The following is a 17,024-nucleotide window of genomic DNA, read 5'->3' as shown; positions in this document are numbered from 1 at the left end:
CCTCATGAGTGTGTGTATGTAAATGCTGCTTTAATGTGATAGAAGTCAACTTTTAACCACAGCTGTGAGCTACTTCTGTTTCCATCACATCTGCTGTTCTGTATGTGTGTGTGTGTGTGTGTGTGTGTGTGTGTGTGTGTGTGTGTGTGTGTGTGTGTGTGTGTGTGTGTGTGTGTGTGTGTGTGTGTGTGTGTGTGTGTGTGTGTGTGTGTGTGTGTGTGTGTGTGTGTGTGTGTGTTGCATGATGTTTATTTTAGCTGTATGGAACAAGAGGACGTTCTGTCTTCATGTTACATCAGGAAATGCATTAAGTTTTAGTCAGACTGGTAGAAAACATCAGAGTAATGTTACACGTTGTTTTTAACAGCTTTAGGATCCATCTACTTTAAGTCACTGATTTTTGTTTCACAGCTTCAGTCTGTTTTCACTGAAGCTGGAGTGGTTGAGAGGAAGGATGTTTAGACTCTGTTAGAGCTCCCCCTGCTGGTTGGGGTTGTGAACTTTGTGACCAAAAACTATAATCCAAATCTTAATTTATTTTTACCATCTTTTTATTATTTTACTTTCTAACCCTGGAAAGAGGATAAGTAGGAAGACTTTTAGCTCACTGCAGATAGATTGTTGATGTAATGGTTTTTTACTCCCCAGCTGTAATGTTGATGGGCTGAATCCACACGTCTCCATATTGGATCTAACACTAAACCAGAGCTAAACGATCTACATCTATATTAAGTGAAGTTTCATAACCTTCTAATGTCCTCTGTCATTTTTCTTTTCTCACTGTATTTTTTCACGTTTATATTAATATCCTATATTCTCTTGTTTCACACTTTGGCTACTAAAAATGTTTACTGGTTAAGTCATGTTTGATGTTTTACTCTTTCCATCTGGGTGTGTGTTATTTTCTTTTACACAAACTTCAGCGTTTGCTGTTGGGCATGCTCCTGGTGTTTTAACTGAACCACCTGCTCTCCTCTGTGCCTTACTGCTTTAGTGGAGTTTTTACTATTTGTGGAACACTCAGTTAATTTCCGTGGAAGGGTGGGCTGCACTTTTTATAGACTTCAGTAGTTCTGCCAAGGATCTTTTTAAATGTCTCCACAGTTTTCAGCCAAGGCAAAAAAAGAGGAAAACAACATTTTCATTTAAAGTGCATGACCGTGTTTGGTGTCACGTTCTGTCTTTATTTATTTATTCTGTTGGGTTTTTGTAACTGTGCTAAATTTCAAACACATTTTTATGATGTCAATTAGATGTTAAGATTTCAGCCTGAAACCTGTTATCAGTTTGGTCTAAGATAATTACCAAACTGTTGGAGTGTAAGGGTGATTCTCAGTGTGGAGCACGATTGTTTTAAAGAAATTAGATTTAAATAAAGTTATTTTCCTGTTTTATACCAATCTGTCTGGTCATTTTTGAGTTTTCTAAAGTAAATGTTGATGAATTCCACATGTAGTTGAGTGACTTCACCAGCAGATGGAAGCAGTGTGTAGTAAGACATAAATCCAGGGTCGGTGTTTTTATTTCTCTGCAGCTTGAAAGAAAAACCTAAATAAAAGTTATGATCCAAGACTCCACACAGGAAGTTTGTGTCAGTCCAAGTGTTTAGCTTCTGCTGATATCACTTATCTACTCATTTTTAACGTCAAATAAATTTTAATGTATCAGATTTCTTTGCTAAATATATTTTTGATGCATTCACTTTATTTATTTTCTAAATAACCAGGACAGAACTATAGGTGAGCATCACCACCAAAGCTTTTATTTTGTGTTTGCCTTCCTCTCGTGGGGATAAATGAGAGAGGGAGGGAAGCGGTTGTCTTGACATCCGAATCCCTAAGATGTGGAAAGACAAACAGGGATATGGAGTCTGTGTTTTTCTACAGTTGTTCTCTGATAATGATCAGATTCCTTTATGGGGAAAAAACATTTGAACTATCATGTTTTTGTAGCAGGATGAGGAAACCTGCTCCTGATTATAGTAAATCAAGGTTAAAGGGACAAGCTTCATAAAGAAGGTACCTTACCACGAGCTCCGTGGATGGCCATGTTAAAGCCAGTGGTTTGGGCTGGATCACCTGTTGAGGCGTAAGGCGTTGGCACGATCTTAACTTTTTAATCTGCTTAGTACCGACCCATTCCGCCACATTTGGCATTGTTGGCATTTTTCTCCACTTTGGTGAGCAGAAACGGGTGTTTAAAGACAATAATCTTAAATATACATTTTTTTGTACTTTTCTTTGTCTTTTTATTTATTTTTTATTATTATTTTTATTTCTTTTTTTAAAATTGTGTTTCTTTGTCTTGGTAGGTAAATCAGCTCCACAACGCCTCAGGGACAACCAGTACACTTTTGGCTCTCTCCTCTGGGTAACAAAAATGGAGGCAGAATTACAGGAGTTGAGGGAGAGGATTGTGCAATTAAAAATGGAAAATGATAAATTAAGACAAGAATGGGCTTCTAGAACTGACTCCGATGTCGAACCTTCTACTTCAACAGGTTCCTCTCTTCCTCATGTAAACATGGTGCAAGGGGAGAGAGTAGCGTTTATCCCTCGAGACAGGAAATGTCCTTTCTTTAGGGGAACTAGGGGTATTGGTCTGACTGAGTGGCTGGAGGAGGTGCAGGCCTGTATGAGGATTCGCCAATTATCTAAATTGAAAGAGGCGTGGTTCTTGTTTGATCACTTAGAGGGGGAGGCACGCGAGGAAATCAAATTGCGTCCAAGGGCACAGAGGGAGGACCCCGCTCAGATAATCGCTGCGTTTCAAGAACTGTATGGTTGTTCAGAATCTTATGTCGCCTTGCAGGAGGCATTTTTTTCTCGACGGCAACAGGAGGATGAAACTCTTCAGGAGTTTTCCTTAGCCTTAATGAGTTTGATGGCAGCTGTAAAGCAGCAAGCCCCTGTAGAAATGTTAAATGCCAAAGTGCTTCTCAGCGACCAGTTTATAGAACACGTGAGTGATGGATTGTTGTGCCGTGAGCTTAAGCAATTTGTGCGTGGGGAACCTGCAGCTACCCTGCTGGATGTTCGGGCTGAGGCCATTAGGTGGGACCCCGAAGGAGCTGGAAATATTGGGAGCAGGAGTTATTCAGTGCCATCTGCTGGTTCACAATTTGGGACAAAATGGTCTCAGGTGGCAACGGGCCACCCCGAGAGGTCTGAGTTATCAGAGATGAGGGAATTGTTGAAATTACAGCAGGAACAGTTAAATAAATTAACTGATAGTCTCCTAGTATTACAACAGCCCAGACGAGGTAATCTGCCCCCTAGACGTGGCCGTGGCCCCATCATTTGCAGATGTATTTGTAATGCCTGCCTTGCAGGAATGCCGCCAGGTCAGCTCCATGCAGAACCACTGGCATTCTTAAGGTGGGTGGCAAGAAAGCATGCCGTATTCCTGCAGGTATGATGAAAATAGTGGCAACTACCTGTGCGGATTGGTATTCAGACAGGAGTGTACTCTTTGAGCCGTTGACATCAGGTCTGCCTTCAGGGTTAATTGCTTCACATTCTCTGGTACAGGTGAGTTATTGGAGTTATTAATGTGGGCTGCACTGACGTGCTTCCCTACCCTCGGGCTCGGGTGGGTACCGTGGCTGAAGTCGCAGTGACGAGCTTGCCACCAGGGGTTACAGAAGTGCTACCTGTTGATGCTACAGTAGCATCCCAGTGGGGGGTGGGGGGGGGGTGGGGGGGGGGGGGGCTCCCAGATCAGTTAAAAAGTGTGGACCTGTCAGCATTATCTGAATGTGATCCGGAGAAGGTAAGAGCTCTCCTAACACGTTATAGTGCTGTTTTTGCAGCTCATGACGGGGACCTAGGATGTACAAATCTGGTGACGCACGAGATCCCGCTCGTGGATGCTGCACCTGTCCGTCAGCGCTTCAGGCGAATCCCTCTGTCGGATTACGAAGCGGTAAAAGAGCATATCAACCAACTGCTCGAGACATAGGCAATCAGAGAAAGCAGTAGCCCCTATGCAGCCCCCATCATGTTAGTGAGGAAGAAAGATGGTAGCCTCAGGATATGTGTTGACTATAGGCAGCTGAATAAAAAAACTAGGAAGGATGCTTTTCCTCTTCCCCGTATTGAGGAGTCATTGGACGCGCTTACAGGCGCACGTTGGTTTTCCACCTTGGATTTAGCCAGTGGCTACAATCAGGTGGGAGTCGCAGAGGCCGACTGTTCAAAAACTGCTTTTTGTACTCCCTTTGGCTTATTTGAGTGGAACCGGATGCCCTTTGGACGTGTAATGCCCCCAGTACATTCCAACGATTGATGCAGGGGATTTTTGGGGATAAACAGTGTTCAGTCATTGCTTATTTATCTGGATGACATTGTGGTTTTCTCCTCTAGTGTGGACGGAACGCCTGCAGAGACTGGAGGTTGTGCTGGAGAGACTCCAGAAGGAAGGTCTGAAGGTGAAGTTAGCCAAGTGTTCATTCTTCAAGCAAGACGTCAGTTATCTGGGCCACATAATTTCAGATCAGGGTGTGGCTACTGATCCCAGTAAGATAGAGGTAGTGGCTAAGTGGCACATTCCAACCACCACTTCAGAGCTACGCTCATTTCTGGGCTTTGCCAGTTATTGACGGTTTGTGGAGGGTTTTGCCAAGTTGGCTGCGCCCCTCCACAAGTTAGTGGCTCAGACAGGGAATGGAAGGGGTAGAAGAAAAATTCAACCTGAGTTTGGTAAGAAGTGAACTGAGGAATGTCAGGTGAGTTTTGAGGCCTTAAAGCAGACACTTACCACCGCTCCTGTCTTGGCTTACGCCGACTTTTCCTGTCCTTTTATTTTAGAGGTGGATGCAAGCCATGGGGGACTAGGCACTGTTCTTTCACAAGAACAAAATGGGAAGATTAGGCCCATAGCATATGCAAGCAGAGGACTGAGCCCAACGAGCAGAACATGCAGAATTACCGCTCTTTGAAGCTGGAATTTTTGGCGTTGAAATGGGCCCTGACTGAGAAATTCAGGGAGTATTTATTGGGTCAGAAGTGCCTGGTTTATACAGATAACAACCCATTGAGCCACCTTTCCTCTGCTAAGCTAGGTGCTACTGAACAGCGCTGGGCAGCCCAACTGGCCGCATTTGATTTTGAGGTGAGATACAGGTCAGGGAAGAGTAACATCAATGCAGGTCCAAGGTCCAAGACTTGGATGTGATGCTTCCTTTTACACCCCTTCCTGAACCTCTACAGCAAGCTCTGCAAAAACGGAGACCCAAGGCAGTGCAGGCTACTACGACTGTATTTCCCCAGTACACCACTTCAGATTTGTGTGCTCTTCAGCAAAATGATCCTGTGATTCGGGAAGTTATACGGTTTTGGAGGCAGAAGAAGCAGCCAAGTCTGGAGGAGCGTAAGTGTCCGTCACAGTTAGCATTAGTGTTATTGAGGCAGTGGGACCGTTTGACTGAAAGGAGAGGAGTGCTGTACCGTCAGGTAATCCCTTCCCCGGACCACAGCAGAAACACTACAGCTAGTGTAGAGCCCTGCACAGGCCTAAAATCTGAGCCCATGTCCGGCCCGGCCCGAGGGGGTGGAGCCCCAGCCCGACCCGGTCCAAAAAGGTTTTCAGGATTCTCTGGCCCGACCCGAGCCCAACTTTTTTTAACCTTTCATAATGTTTTAGTGTGATAGAATGCTCAGCATTCTAATTATCTGCGAGAAGCGTTCTGCAGTAAAAAAAGAAAAAGAAAAACAGCATCAATGCAGCTTTTTTTTCTAACAGAGCATGTTTTTCGAGCGGCAGATGAAATTTACGAACACTATATGAATTGGATGCGTTTGTAAATTTAATCTGCTCTGAAAATGCGCTCTTGTGCAATTAGAAAAAAAAGCAGCATTATAATTTTCTAACTGCAGAGCGCATTTTCAGAGCGGCAGATTAAATAAACGCCCCCAATTATTATGGCGTTTGTAAATTTAATCTGCCGCTCTGAAAATGAAAACAGCAATTAATGCTGTATTTTTATAACTGCAGCGCACATTTTCAGAACGGCAGATTAAATACACGCCCCCAATTAGCGTTTGTAAATTTAATCTGCCGCTCTGAAAATGTGCTCTCCAGTTAGGAAAAAAAAACAGCAATGAATGCTGTATTTTTTAAACTGCAGAGCGAATTTATGCACAGAAAAATAGAATGCTGCCGATTTCATGAGAATAAATGAATGGTTTCTGACAAAGTGGACATAAAATGGCATATTAGAATCAGGGCACATGTTTCAATCAGCAGTTTGAGAATTCATTTATATAGGCGCATTTATAAACCACACAGACCTTAACTGAGTTAACAGTGCCGGTGCGTTCAAGTGTTTCTTTCTTCTTTTTTTTTTTTTTTTTTTGTTATGAATTCGATTAAAAATAAAAGTGCCCGGTGATATTTTTGCCTGTGGGTGTTTTTGTGTAGACTCACACGTGTGTGCAATTTCTGATGAACCACTAAACTATTAAATTTCCAGAAAATATTAATTAAATTTCCTCTACAGTGATTAAATTTAGCAGTCAGCCTAATTTAAGGATGCTGGTCAAAGCTAATTAATGTCAGCAAACAGAAAAATGCTAGGATGCAACCGATTTTGCAGATGCTTATATAAAATTTGATTTAATGTACACCGAGAATCGTTCGCTCTGAGTGCTAACAGAAGCATGAATAGCCTTTTTCGAAGGTTTGAAAAAAACTATTATCCTTTTTTTCAACATAAGGAAATTTTAGTTTATTCTTGCATTCAGTCCTCCAACCCATTCCCACCTTCTCAGCCCAGCATCTGTGTTATAGTGTTGTGTGTGGTTGAAGGATTATAAATTCAATGGTTAAATTATTCATTATGGTCATTTCCTCTGATCCTAATGTGCCCATCATAGGTGTAAAACCTGGTTTAAATGCTTACATTTATTTGTTAAAGCCCATTTGTGAACCTTTATTTGTACTTACTATTTCACTACAGTCAAGCACGATTCTCTTTGAGCACATCCAGCATACATTCAGTTTTGAAGGGTTGTTTTTTTAGACAGCTCCATCTGAATGTCTTTGAACAACTGATCCACCTCTTCATTTCCTGCAGACTGGGTTACTGTGGACTTGAACTGTCATCCATTCATCAACTACAGCCTTTGAGTTCCAGCACTTGCTTCCTGTGTTTTAATGGTTAATGGTCCTGCCCTATTTATTCATCTAAGATTTTAATGATTCAATGCCCACACTAGATCTGGGATCCAGTACTCAGAATCATCTGGTGGTTCTCAGGATAAAGCTGAGGTATCTGGGTGATCGGGTTTTTTCAGCGGTGGGTCTCAGGTTGTGGAATGGACTAAGTGAACATTAGGGTGGCTGAGACTCATTTTAAAACATTATTATGGACACTTTTCTATGTGATGGCTTTTAATTAAGAGTAAACTATCATTTTCCTATTTTAACTGTTTTTGGTTCTTTTAGTTATTGTTGGTGACCCACTATGAGCTGTTATTTAAGAGTTAAATAAACATTTCATATTACCTGATGATAACTTTTGTCTGTCTAATTATGGTGATTGTTTTTTTATTGCGTTTTAATCTGTTCCTCACCTTGTGAAGCAGTTTGGTTCAGCTGTAGCTGTTGTAAACTGACTATAGAAATGAAACGAACCTCAGGGTTCAGATTTAGACAAAGTAAAACTATAACTAGAAAAAGCTGCATTTATTGCACAAATGCTGTTTCAATCAATTAATCAATCAATCAATCAATCAACGCTTTATTTATAAAGCACCTTCCGCAACCCTGTCAGGAAGCCAAAGCGCTGAACATGGTTCAGTTGAAGGTAAATATATTAAATAAATCAAAAATAAAAGCAATTCAAATTACAAAATACAAATTACAAAATAGGTGAAACATTCTGGTACAGGACAAATGTGTAAAACAATGGATAGAGTGAACCAATGAAAACTGTGAAATAAATTCAACATAAAAGAGGGCCAAAATCAAACATGTTCTGGAAACGCCAAGCGGAGGAGGTGTGTTTTTAGGCGACTCTTAAAGACTGGCAGAGATGGGGACAGCCTAACTGAGGGTGGCAACTGGTTCCAGAGTGTTGGTGCTAGGACTGAGAAAGCACAGTCCCTGCGAGTACAACACCTAGAACAAGGGACAGCGAGCAGGACTTGGTCAGAGGAGCGCAGAGCGCGTGATGGCGAATGTCTGTTCAGGAGTGTGGCTAGATAGGGGGGACCACCTCCCTGGAAGAAATGATAAACAAATGTGACAGTGTGAGCATCCTGTCACAATGTCCCGATTGATCATGCGCCCTGGCTACTTGGCCAAGGGGATGTCTCTTTGGCTGACTGGTTAGAGCGTATGACTCTCACCCGGGAGTCTGGGGATCGAATCCCGCCCGGGCCCTCGTTTCTCCACCTTGCCACACAGACGAGGATTTTGAATTGTGAGTGATAGCAAACCGGAAGCCAGCGCAGGGAGGCCAGAACCGGACTGATGTGGTCCCGTTTCCTTGTCCCAGTCAGAAACCTGGCTGTGCTGTTCTGCACAACCTGTAGGCGATGCAGTGATGACTGACACAACCCTGCATAGAGAGAGTTGCAGTAATCAAGCCTAGAAATTACAAATGCATGCAGTACCCGCTCCAGGTGGGCTCTCGACAGCATATGGTTAATTTTTGCAAGGCGTCTCAGGTGAAAGAAACTGGACCGGACCACAGAGTTGATGTGAGCATCAAATTTAAGTCCAGCATCAATTTTGCCCCCCAAACTGGTGACAACTGGTTTTGAGTAGGGAGAAAGAGGACCAAGATCAACATAACGATCCACATTCCTGCTGTTGGGATTAAAAACAATGAGCTCTGTCTTTCCCTCATTCAGATGTAGAACGTTGGCCATTAGCCAAGACTTCACCTCGTTAAGACAGGACACAAAGGACTGGATAGAGTGACCTTTCTCCTGACACAATGGAGAGTAAATCTGGCAATCGTCAGCATAGAGATGGAATGATAGGCCATGTTTACAAAAGACTGACCCCAGAGGTAGCAGATAAATGGCAAACAAAAGAGGACCAAGGATCGATCCCTGCGGGAAGCACCACAGATGTACCCTGATCCAGTGATAGATAGATATCATTTAAGACCCTCAGTAGAGCAGACTCTGTGCTATGGCCAGACCTGAACCCTGATTGAAAAACCTCAAACAGATCAGAGTCAGCTAAATGTGAGACCAGCTGCTGATAAACGACTTTCTCAAGCAGTTTTGATGTAAAGGGCAGGGTAGAGATAGGCCTGTAATTTGCGATCACAGAGACATCAGCACCAGGTTTCTTCAGGGTCGGCCGAACAACTGCTGCTTTCAAAGCAGCTGGGACAACACCTGTGCTGAGGCTCCCATTGATAATCTGACCAAGTGAAGGGCCAAGGCACGGAAAGGCAGCCTTCCAGAGACGAGGCGGCAGAATGTCAAGTGGAGAGCCAGATGGCTTCTGCCTCGCAACAAGCTTACTCAGCTCAGAGTATGAAATAGTATTGAGGGAGCTCAGGGTGGGTGGTAATGGAGGAACTGGAGCAGGGTCAACAGAGTTACCAGAAATAGCTGCTCTAATGCCCGATACTTTATCAACAAAGAATCTGTGAAAATCTTCACAGTTTCCAGCAGCTGTTGGAGACATGGAGCTAGGCTCTTGATACACCAGAACAGAATTAAGTGTTTTGTAGAGAATCCTGGGATTCTTGGAGTTTGTTTCGATGATGTCTGCAAAATAGGCCGTTCTAGCAGCCCTCACAGCATCCTGATAAGCAACCAGAGATGCTCGGAACAACTCACGCGAGACCTGTAGGCCATCCTTTTTCCACTTTCTCTCAGGGGATCTACACGCCCGCCTACAAGCCCGTGTGACATCAGAGAGCCAAGGCTCCCTCCTAGGCCTAGACTTGCAAAGCTTGAGGGGGGCAACCACGTCCAGGACCTGATTACAAAGTACATCAAAGTGTTGTGAATAGTGATCAATGTTAGATGGATGTTGGTTAAAGGTCTCTAACCTTACAGACATATAGTCCACAAATTTTGAAATAGTTTCTGCATCCAGGGCTCTGAACCTAGTAGCGGGAGCTTCACACACAGGGACAGGACATGGCAACGTAACATCACAGAGTATAGGAGAGTGGTCAGAGAACACAGGAGGCAAAGTCACAAGGTTCATGACAGGGAGACCAAAAGAGAGAACCAGGTCCAGGGTGTGACCCCTGGCATGAGTTGGGGACGATACCAATTGAGTCAAATTGAATGAATCTAGCAAATTCAAAAAGCCTTTAGCAAGAACATTGTCAGGACAGCAGATATGGATGTTAAAATCACCAAAAAATAGGACATAGTCATATTATAGGATGCAGTCTGCCACAAGATCACTGAAATCATTAAGGAAGTTAGAGCCAGTCTTTGGAGGGCGATAAATCAGCACAACGAGCAGGCGGGGGGAGATGCACAGTTCAAATAAGCACAGTTCAAAGGAAGAAAATGACATGGTGGGTGTAAGCTGTTTATAAGGAAAGCTGGATTTAAAAACAACAACCAGCCCTCCACCTCTGCCCCGCAATCTGGGGATATTAAAACAGGAGCAGCCAGGTGGTACCAGCTCCAGCAGGGCGCTGGAGTCACCAAACGGGATTCATGACTCACTGATGCAGAGAAAACCCAAGTCATGCTGAATAAAAAAGTCACAAAGAATAAAAGTTTTGTTCAGCACAGACCTGGCATTGACCAGACCAAACCGGGTCTGCGGCGGGGCTGCGGCACCGAAATTGCGCACGGGCCCAGTCCCCTCTAACTCTGTGCCTGTAACCGAGCGCAGATTCTCCCAGCAAACCCCAGTCTGGCGAGGTCTTCGAGCCGATCGGCCGTGGCGCACTGCCAGTTCACTCTCAGAGCCAGCCAAGCTCCCTAGGCAGGGCGCAGAGTAATCCATGAGACATCTTGGAACCACCGGGTCAGAAGCTGTGCCAAATCGGACCAGCCGCTTCGTCAGGGATCCAGCCCGATGTCTCACGCGCCGACTACCTCTCTTTCCCCGTCTTCTCCGATGCTTCCTTCTCGAGCTGGGGCGGACAGAGGGCTGACACATCACGGCTTGGGGGGAGAGAGCACACGGGCAGTCCATCCAGCAGCACCATCCGTGAGGTTCCCAGCTCGTGCAACCCGCTACATCAACAGGAGGAGGAAGCCTCAGCAGCGCAGCTCGATCGTATGTCACCAGGGAATCCACAGCATACAAAAAAGTCATCAGAGACAACAAAAATGCATAAAAGCCAATAAAACGCCAATAAAAGCCAGTAAAAAGCAAGGTACCACTGTATAAAGAGGACGAGCAGCTCGCAGCGTGCACCCGCGCAAGCGCCGTCTCACTCTTTTCAAATACGGTATTTGCGGTATCTTTTTGAATGCGGTATAGCTGAAACTGTAAGCTGAAGCTGCTGAACAGCTGAACTGAAGCTGAAACTAAGCAAACCTGTCAAAATGAGCGGAATGTATTGAAAGATGTAGAAGCAAAAAGCACTAACAAGCAAATAAAGCACAAAAAGTAAGTGAAGATTCCTGAGACCAAGCTGGTCGATTTGATGTGTCATATGTGTGGGTGCTGGATCCTGCTTGGACAGAAAATGGTTGAACACTCAACCAATCAAAGAGCAGCACTGTTTTCCCACCGTTTCCCCCGGCTGTTGGAGGCCTGCAGCTGTACTCCTGTTAATGCCACTGTTCGATCCTGCTTCTTCCAGCTTCGTCGCCGTACCCGACTAAAGCCCATTCTAAAGAGGCTACACTTAGAATCTGTTATCCATGCATTTATCACTTCCAGACTCGAATTTTCCAACTCAGTTCTAATTGGTGTAAATGTATCTGTCCTAAATCGTCTGCAGAAAGTCCAGAATGCTGCAGCCATATTTCTTTCCAATGCAAATAAACGCTGTCACATCACTCCCATTCTGGTTGATCTACACTGGATTCCTGTGCAATTTTGAGATTCCTGTGCAATTTGAAATTCAACACAAAGTTTTAACTTTTACCCACAAAGCCCTGAATGGTCTAGCCCCCTTATATCTGTCAGAGCTGCTCACCCCCTACACCACCACCCCGGTCACTAGGTCTGCTGATCATATACTGCTCAAAGTCCCTACAATGAAGTATAAAGCTCGTGGGGAGCGTGCGTTCGCCTTTACTGCTCCCAGATTCTGGAACGCACTCCCTCTGGTGGTACGCCAGGCTTCTTCACTGGCATAGTTTAAATCCAGCCTGAAGACACATTTTTTTAATTTAGCTTTTGGTCAATGATTGGTCTTTTATGCTGTGACTCTCTTCTGTTTTTACTGACTTCTGTTTTTATTGACTTCTCTTTTTATTGGCTGTTTTAAACTTGTTTTGATTTTAGGTGTTTCTTTTTTATGACAGTTTTAATCTGTGTTTAATGTGTATGTATGTGAATTTGAATGGCTTTTTAGGTTAAACTCTGTGCAGTGCTTTGGTCAGCTGACATGCTGTTTTTAAATGTGCGATATAAATAAAATTGGATTGGATTGGATTAATGAGAGAAGCCTTTAAGTATGTCCTTCAGAAGTGAAATTGGACCTGTCAAACTTCTTATCACCATTCGAAAAGTACTGCACCGATTTGAAAATTTCAAAAATCGTGAGCGGCAGAAGGCTTTGAGGTCATCTGTGTGAAATTTTATTTGTCTACCATGAATTGTCTAGAAGCTATGATGAGAAACTTTTAGCTGTCTGAAGCCGATCAGAGGAGAAAATCTCTGTTCCTTTAACATGGGTTTCAATGAGAGAAAAGCTGGGTCTCTCCTCTTTCTGAGGCTTGTAGCGAAAGAACGGTAACACTTACAGATAAAATGAAACCCATTCTGAAAAGCTGATAAAAATTCCTACCTTTTGAGTTATAATTTGTTTTGGTAGTCCAAACGGTCTGGGGGTAGTAAAGAGTTGTTCACAGAAGATGTAAAGTTCAAAATTTACAGTGCGGAATTTTCAAGTTAGAGTGAGGAGAGACCTTTTTTTAAATTTGAATTTTCTCAAACAAATGAACCGTACGACCACAATGTTTGGAGTACATTCATGAATTATAGCTCAAAACGAAGGTATGTTCGTTAGCTGTAAGCCAGCATGTGTCTCATTTCAATCGGACCTACGGTTCTCTCGGGACAATGCCAGAAATGGAGCAAGGGAGGGTCACCGCTCCTATCTTTCCCCATTATAACTTTTGTGATTTTTCTGAAAATTTCAAGTCGTACCTCAACTTCTACCTGCGATTTTAGAAAAACCGTAAAAGATATCAAAAAGCCTCTTTAATATGTTAAACAGGAAAGTCTTGTGAGTTTGTTAAACTTTGAATGAAGTCTCTAAGTTAAAAGAAACCCAATAGAGTTTTAGGTAAAAAAAAAAGTGATAAGAATTTGCTGAAAATTGACCAATCCCATTCATTTCAATGGGAAATTTGTTTAAAAGGCAAACCTGTGGCTGGATGAAAGCTAAATGGAAAATACGAGTTTGGATGCGTGAATTAATTTCTCAGAAGGTTTCTTTCAGAGAGAGGAACGCGTTCTGGGTTGGAAATGATGGTTTTACAGCTAACTGTTATTTACTTAGAGGAAACAGCATCAAACACAATCTGTCGAAGTCTACCTCACCCAGTATAGAAGACCCCCTTTTTGGATCCGAAGTGTCGTGATGGTTTCCTCCAGGCACGAGGTTGGTAGAAAAACCTCTGGCACGACCAAATCGGTCCTGAGATGTCTCCTTGGGTCACTCGACTGGTGGAACTATTTGCGTCTCAAAGTCCGTAACTCTGAAGGAGTTTTTGCGTCAGCTGATTTCAGTTACGTTTATTCGTAGCTATTCTTATCGGCGTGACAGAACAGCTTGGCAGAGGATCAGGGCGGCCGTTCCCCTTTCCTCAGGATGGTGGTGGTTCACGAACTGGAGTGAAAGCTGCTGGAAGTTAGTTTAACAAAGTCCTCAGAACACGCCCACTCTCAGAGCAAGAAAGCTTTGGTCAGGAGTCAAGACACGTGATGACAGTTACCCTTTACTCTGGATCAGTTCTGTGTTGGATGGATAAGGTGGAAGTTGACCTTCTGATTTGCTGAACACACATTACTGATCATCAACCATAATCATAATTATACCCAAAGCATAATAATTCATTTCAGTAATTAAAATACATTTATACTGAACCAAGTGATTATTTATGATGATTATCATAAACAGTAATAAAGTCAAAGAGTTTATTAATATTATTATTTAGATTATATTCGTGAACTTGAAGTGTCCTTCTTCTGGGACAGAACAGCAGCAGATAAGGGTGATATTCTTTAGACATCAGGGCTCCGGGGTAATCTGTGGAACTGAAAGTTACAGTCTGACCCAGCTTGACCCAGCTGGGAAAATGTGACCATTGTCACAAATTAGAGGTCCTTCATGATGCTACACTCTCAACAACAGACCTGTAGAAGATCTGCAGCATCTTGCTACAGACATTGAAGGACCTAAACGTCCTCAAGAAGTGCAGTCTGCTGTGTTCCTTCTTGTAAACAGCTTCGCTGTTCTTTCTCCAGTCCAGTCTGTTGTCCAGGTGAACTCCAAGGTATTTGTATTCCTCAACCACCTCCACTTCTTCTCCCATGATGGAAACAGTGTTTGACTCCACCCTGTTTCTTCTGAAGTCTAGAATCATCTCCTTTGTTTTGTTCACATTCAAGGTCAGATGATTGTTCCCACACCATGCCACAAAGCGCTCCACCAGCTCTCTGTACTCAGCTTCCTGTCCATCTCTGATACACCCGACAACTGCAGAGTCATCTGAGTATTCGGTCTCTGATTTGCACTGGAAGTCTGAGGTGTACAGGGTGAAAAGGAATGGTGAGAGTACAGTCCCCTGTGGTGCTCCAATGTTACTGATCACCTGGTTTGATGTGAAGTTCTTCAGCCTCGCAAACTGTGGTCTGTTTGTCAGGTAGTCTTTAATCCAGGCGATAGTTGAGGCCCCCACCTGTGTCTTCTGGAGTTTCTGGCAAAGTACATCAGGCTGAATTGTGTTAAATGCACTGGAGAAATCAAAAAACATGACCCTCACAGTGCTGTCTGCTTTGTCCAGATGACAGTGGATTGGTTGAAGCAGCTGGATGATGGCATCTTCAACTCCATCTCCATGGCGATAAGCAAACTGCAGCGGGTCCTGATATGTTCTTGTTTGCTTATTCAGGTGGACCAATAGGAGTCTCTCCAGGACCTTCATGATGTGGGATGTCAGGGCAACCGGTCTGTAGTCCTCATTGACTGATGGGCGAGTTTTCTTTGGAACTGGAACAAGGCAGGATGTCTTCCACAGGACTGGAACCTTCTCCTGGGCCAGGCTGAGGTTGAAGAGGTGCTGCAGAATCCCACAGAGCTGCTCCGCACAGGCCTTCAGTACCCTGGGGCTGACACCATCTGGACCTGCAGCCTTGTTCCTGTTCAGTCTCTCCAGCTGCCTCTTCACCTGACTTCTAGAGACAGACAGGTGGGAGGAGGACGTAATTGGGGCAGCAGCATCTCCTAACTTGGTTGAAGGCAGATTTATAGAACCAAAAGTGTCCATGACTGTGTTAGAGGAAAAAAGAGCTGGCATGTGACAGGAAAATGTTGGATCAGAGGAGGATGGGATGTCTGATTGGCTGGGGACAGGCAAGGAGAATGCTGGGTTTGTTCCTGAACTGAACCTATTGAAGAACTTGTTCAGTTCATTGGCTGTGCCAAGGCTGCCATCTGTGCAATCCTTCCTCTGCTTGAAGCCTGTGATCTTCTTCATCCCTGATCAGACATCTCTGATATTGTTCCTCTGTAGTTTGTTCTCTAGCTTCTTCCTGTATGCCTCCTTGCTGTCTCTGATCTTGATCTTCAGTTGCTTCTGTATATCCCTCAATAATTCCCTGTCTCCCTCCTTGAAGGCTCTTTTTTTTCTCATTTAGCAGATTCTTCAGTTCACTGGTGATCCAGGGTTTGTTATTAGTGAAGCATCTCACTGTTCTGGTGAGTGTGATGTTGTCCATACAGAAGTTTATACAGTCAGTGACACATCCAGTCATGGCATTGATGTCCTCTTCATATCCTTGGCAGAGAGTCATCCAATCTGTGGTCTCAAAACAACTCTGCAGGGCTTCTTCAGCGTCCTGTGACCATTTTCTCACAGTTCTTGTCACAGGTTGCCTCTGAACAAGTGGTTTGTATTCTGAGCAGAGAAAAACAAGATTGTGATCTGATTGTCCCAGAGGAGGTCTTGTTTTGGACATGTATGCTTTCTTTACATTTGCATAACACAAATCCAATGTCTTGTTTTCTCTGGTGGATTAGCTGACAAACTGTTGCAAACTGCTCAGACACCATGACCTCACACACCTGATGCTGATGAACACTTACTAATATAAAACTCATGTGTGTGTTTTTAGGGCCAGAAGGCAAAAGGCGTTAAGAAGGAGCCGGCCGCCAGCTCTGCAGGTAAGAAACATTTCTGTGGATCATTGGATGTGATGATGTCACCACAGCTTGATTGTTGAATGGATTTAGACGAACTTTACATGTATGATAATATGCTTTATGTGAATGTTTGCGTTGGTTCTATTCAGGCTGTACAAGCTAAGTGTTTCCTTTAAAATTTCCAGGAATTTTGTGTGAATGAGGGTTTTGCTGTCAGGATCCCACAGATTACCACCGGACAAACACACACACACACACACACGTACACGCGCGCACACACACACACACACACACACACACACACACACACACACACAGACATCGCACGCACACACACACACACATACATGCACACACACACACACACACACACACACACACACACACACACACACACACACACACACACATCACACACACATGCACACACACACACACACACACACATACAAGCTGCCACAGATGAAGGCTCCAGAAGTTTTTTCCTTGTAGTAAATTAACTCAATCTGTTATTTGTGTTTTTTTATTTTTTCCA

General features: G+C 43.7%; 1 long non-coding RNA gene across 1 annotated transcript in view; it reads right to left on the bottom strand.

The window, feature by feature from the left end:
• LOC139062122 (uncharacterized) overlaps positions 1-17,024 on the bottom strand; it is a 175,784-nt gene that overhangs the window by 18,102 nt on the left and 140,658 nt on the right. The window lies entirely within an intron of this gene.

Source organism: Nothobranchius furzeri, chromosome 12, assembly GCF_043380555.1.
Source record: "Nothobranchius furzeri strain GRZ-AD chromosome 12, NfurGRZ-RIMD1, whole genome shotgun sequence".
Classification (NCBI taxonomy): Eukaryota; Metazoa; Chordata; class Actinopteri; order Cyprinodontiformes; family Nothobranchiidae; genus Nothobranchius; species Nothobranchius furzeri.
This window is presented reverse-complemented; position numbering and strand designations above follow the sequence as displayed.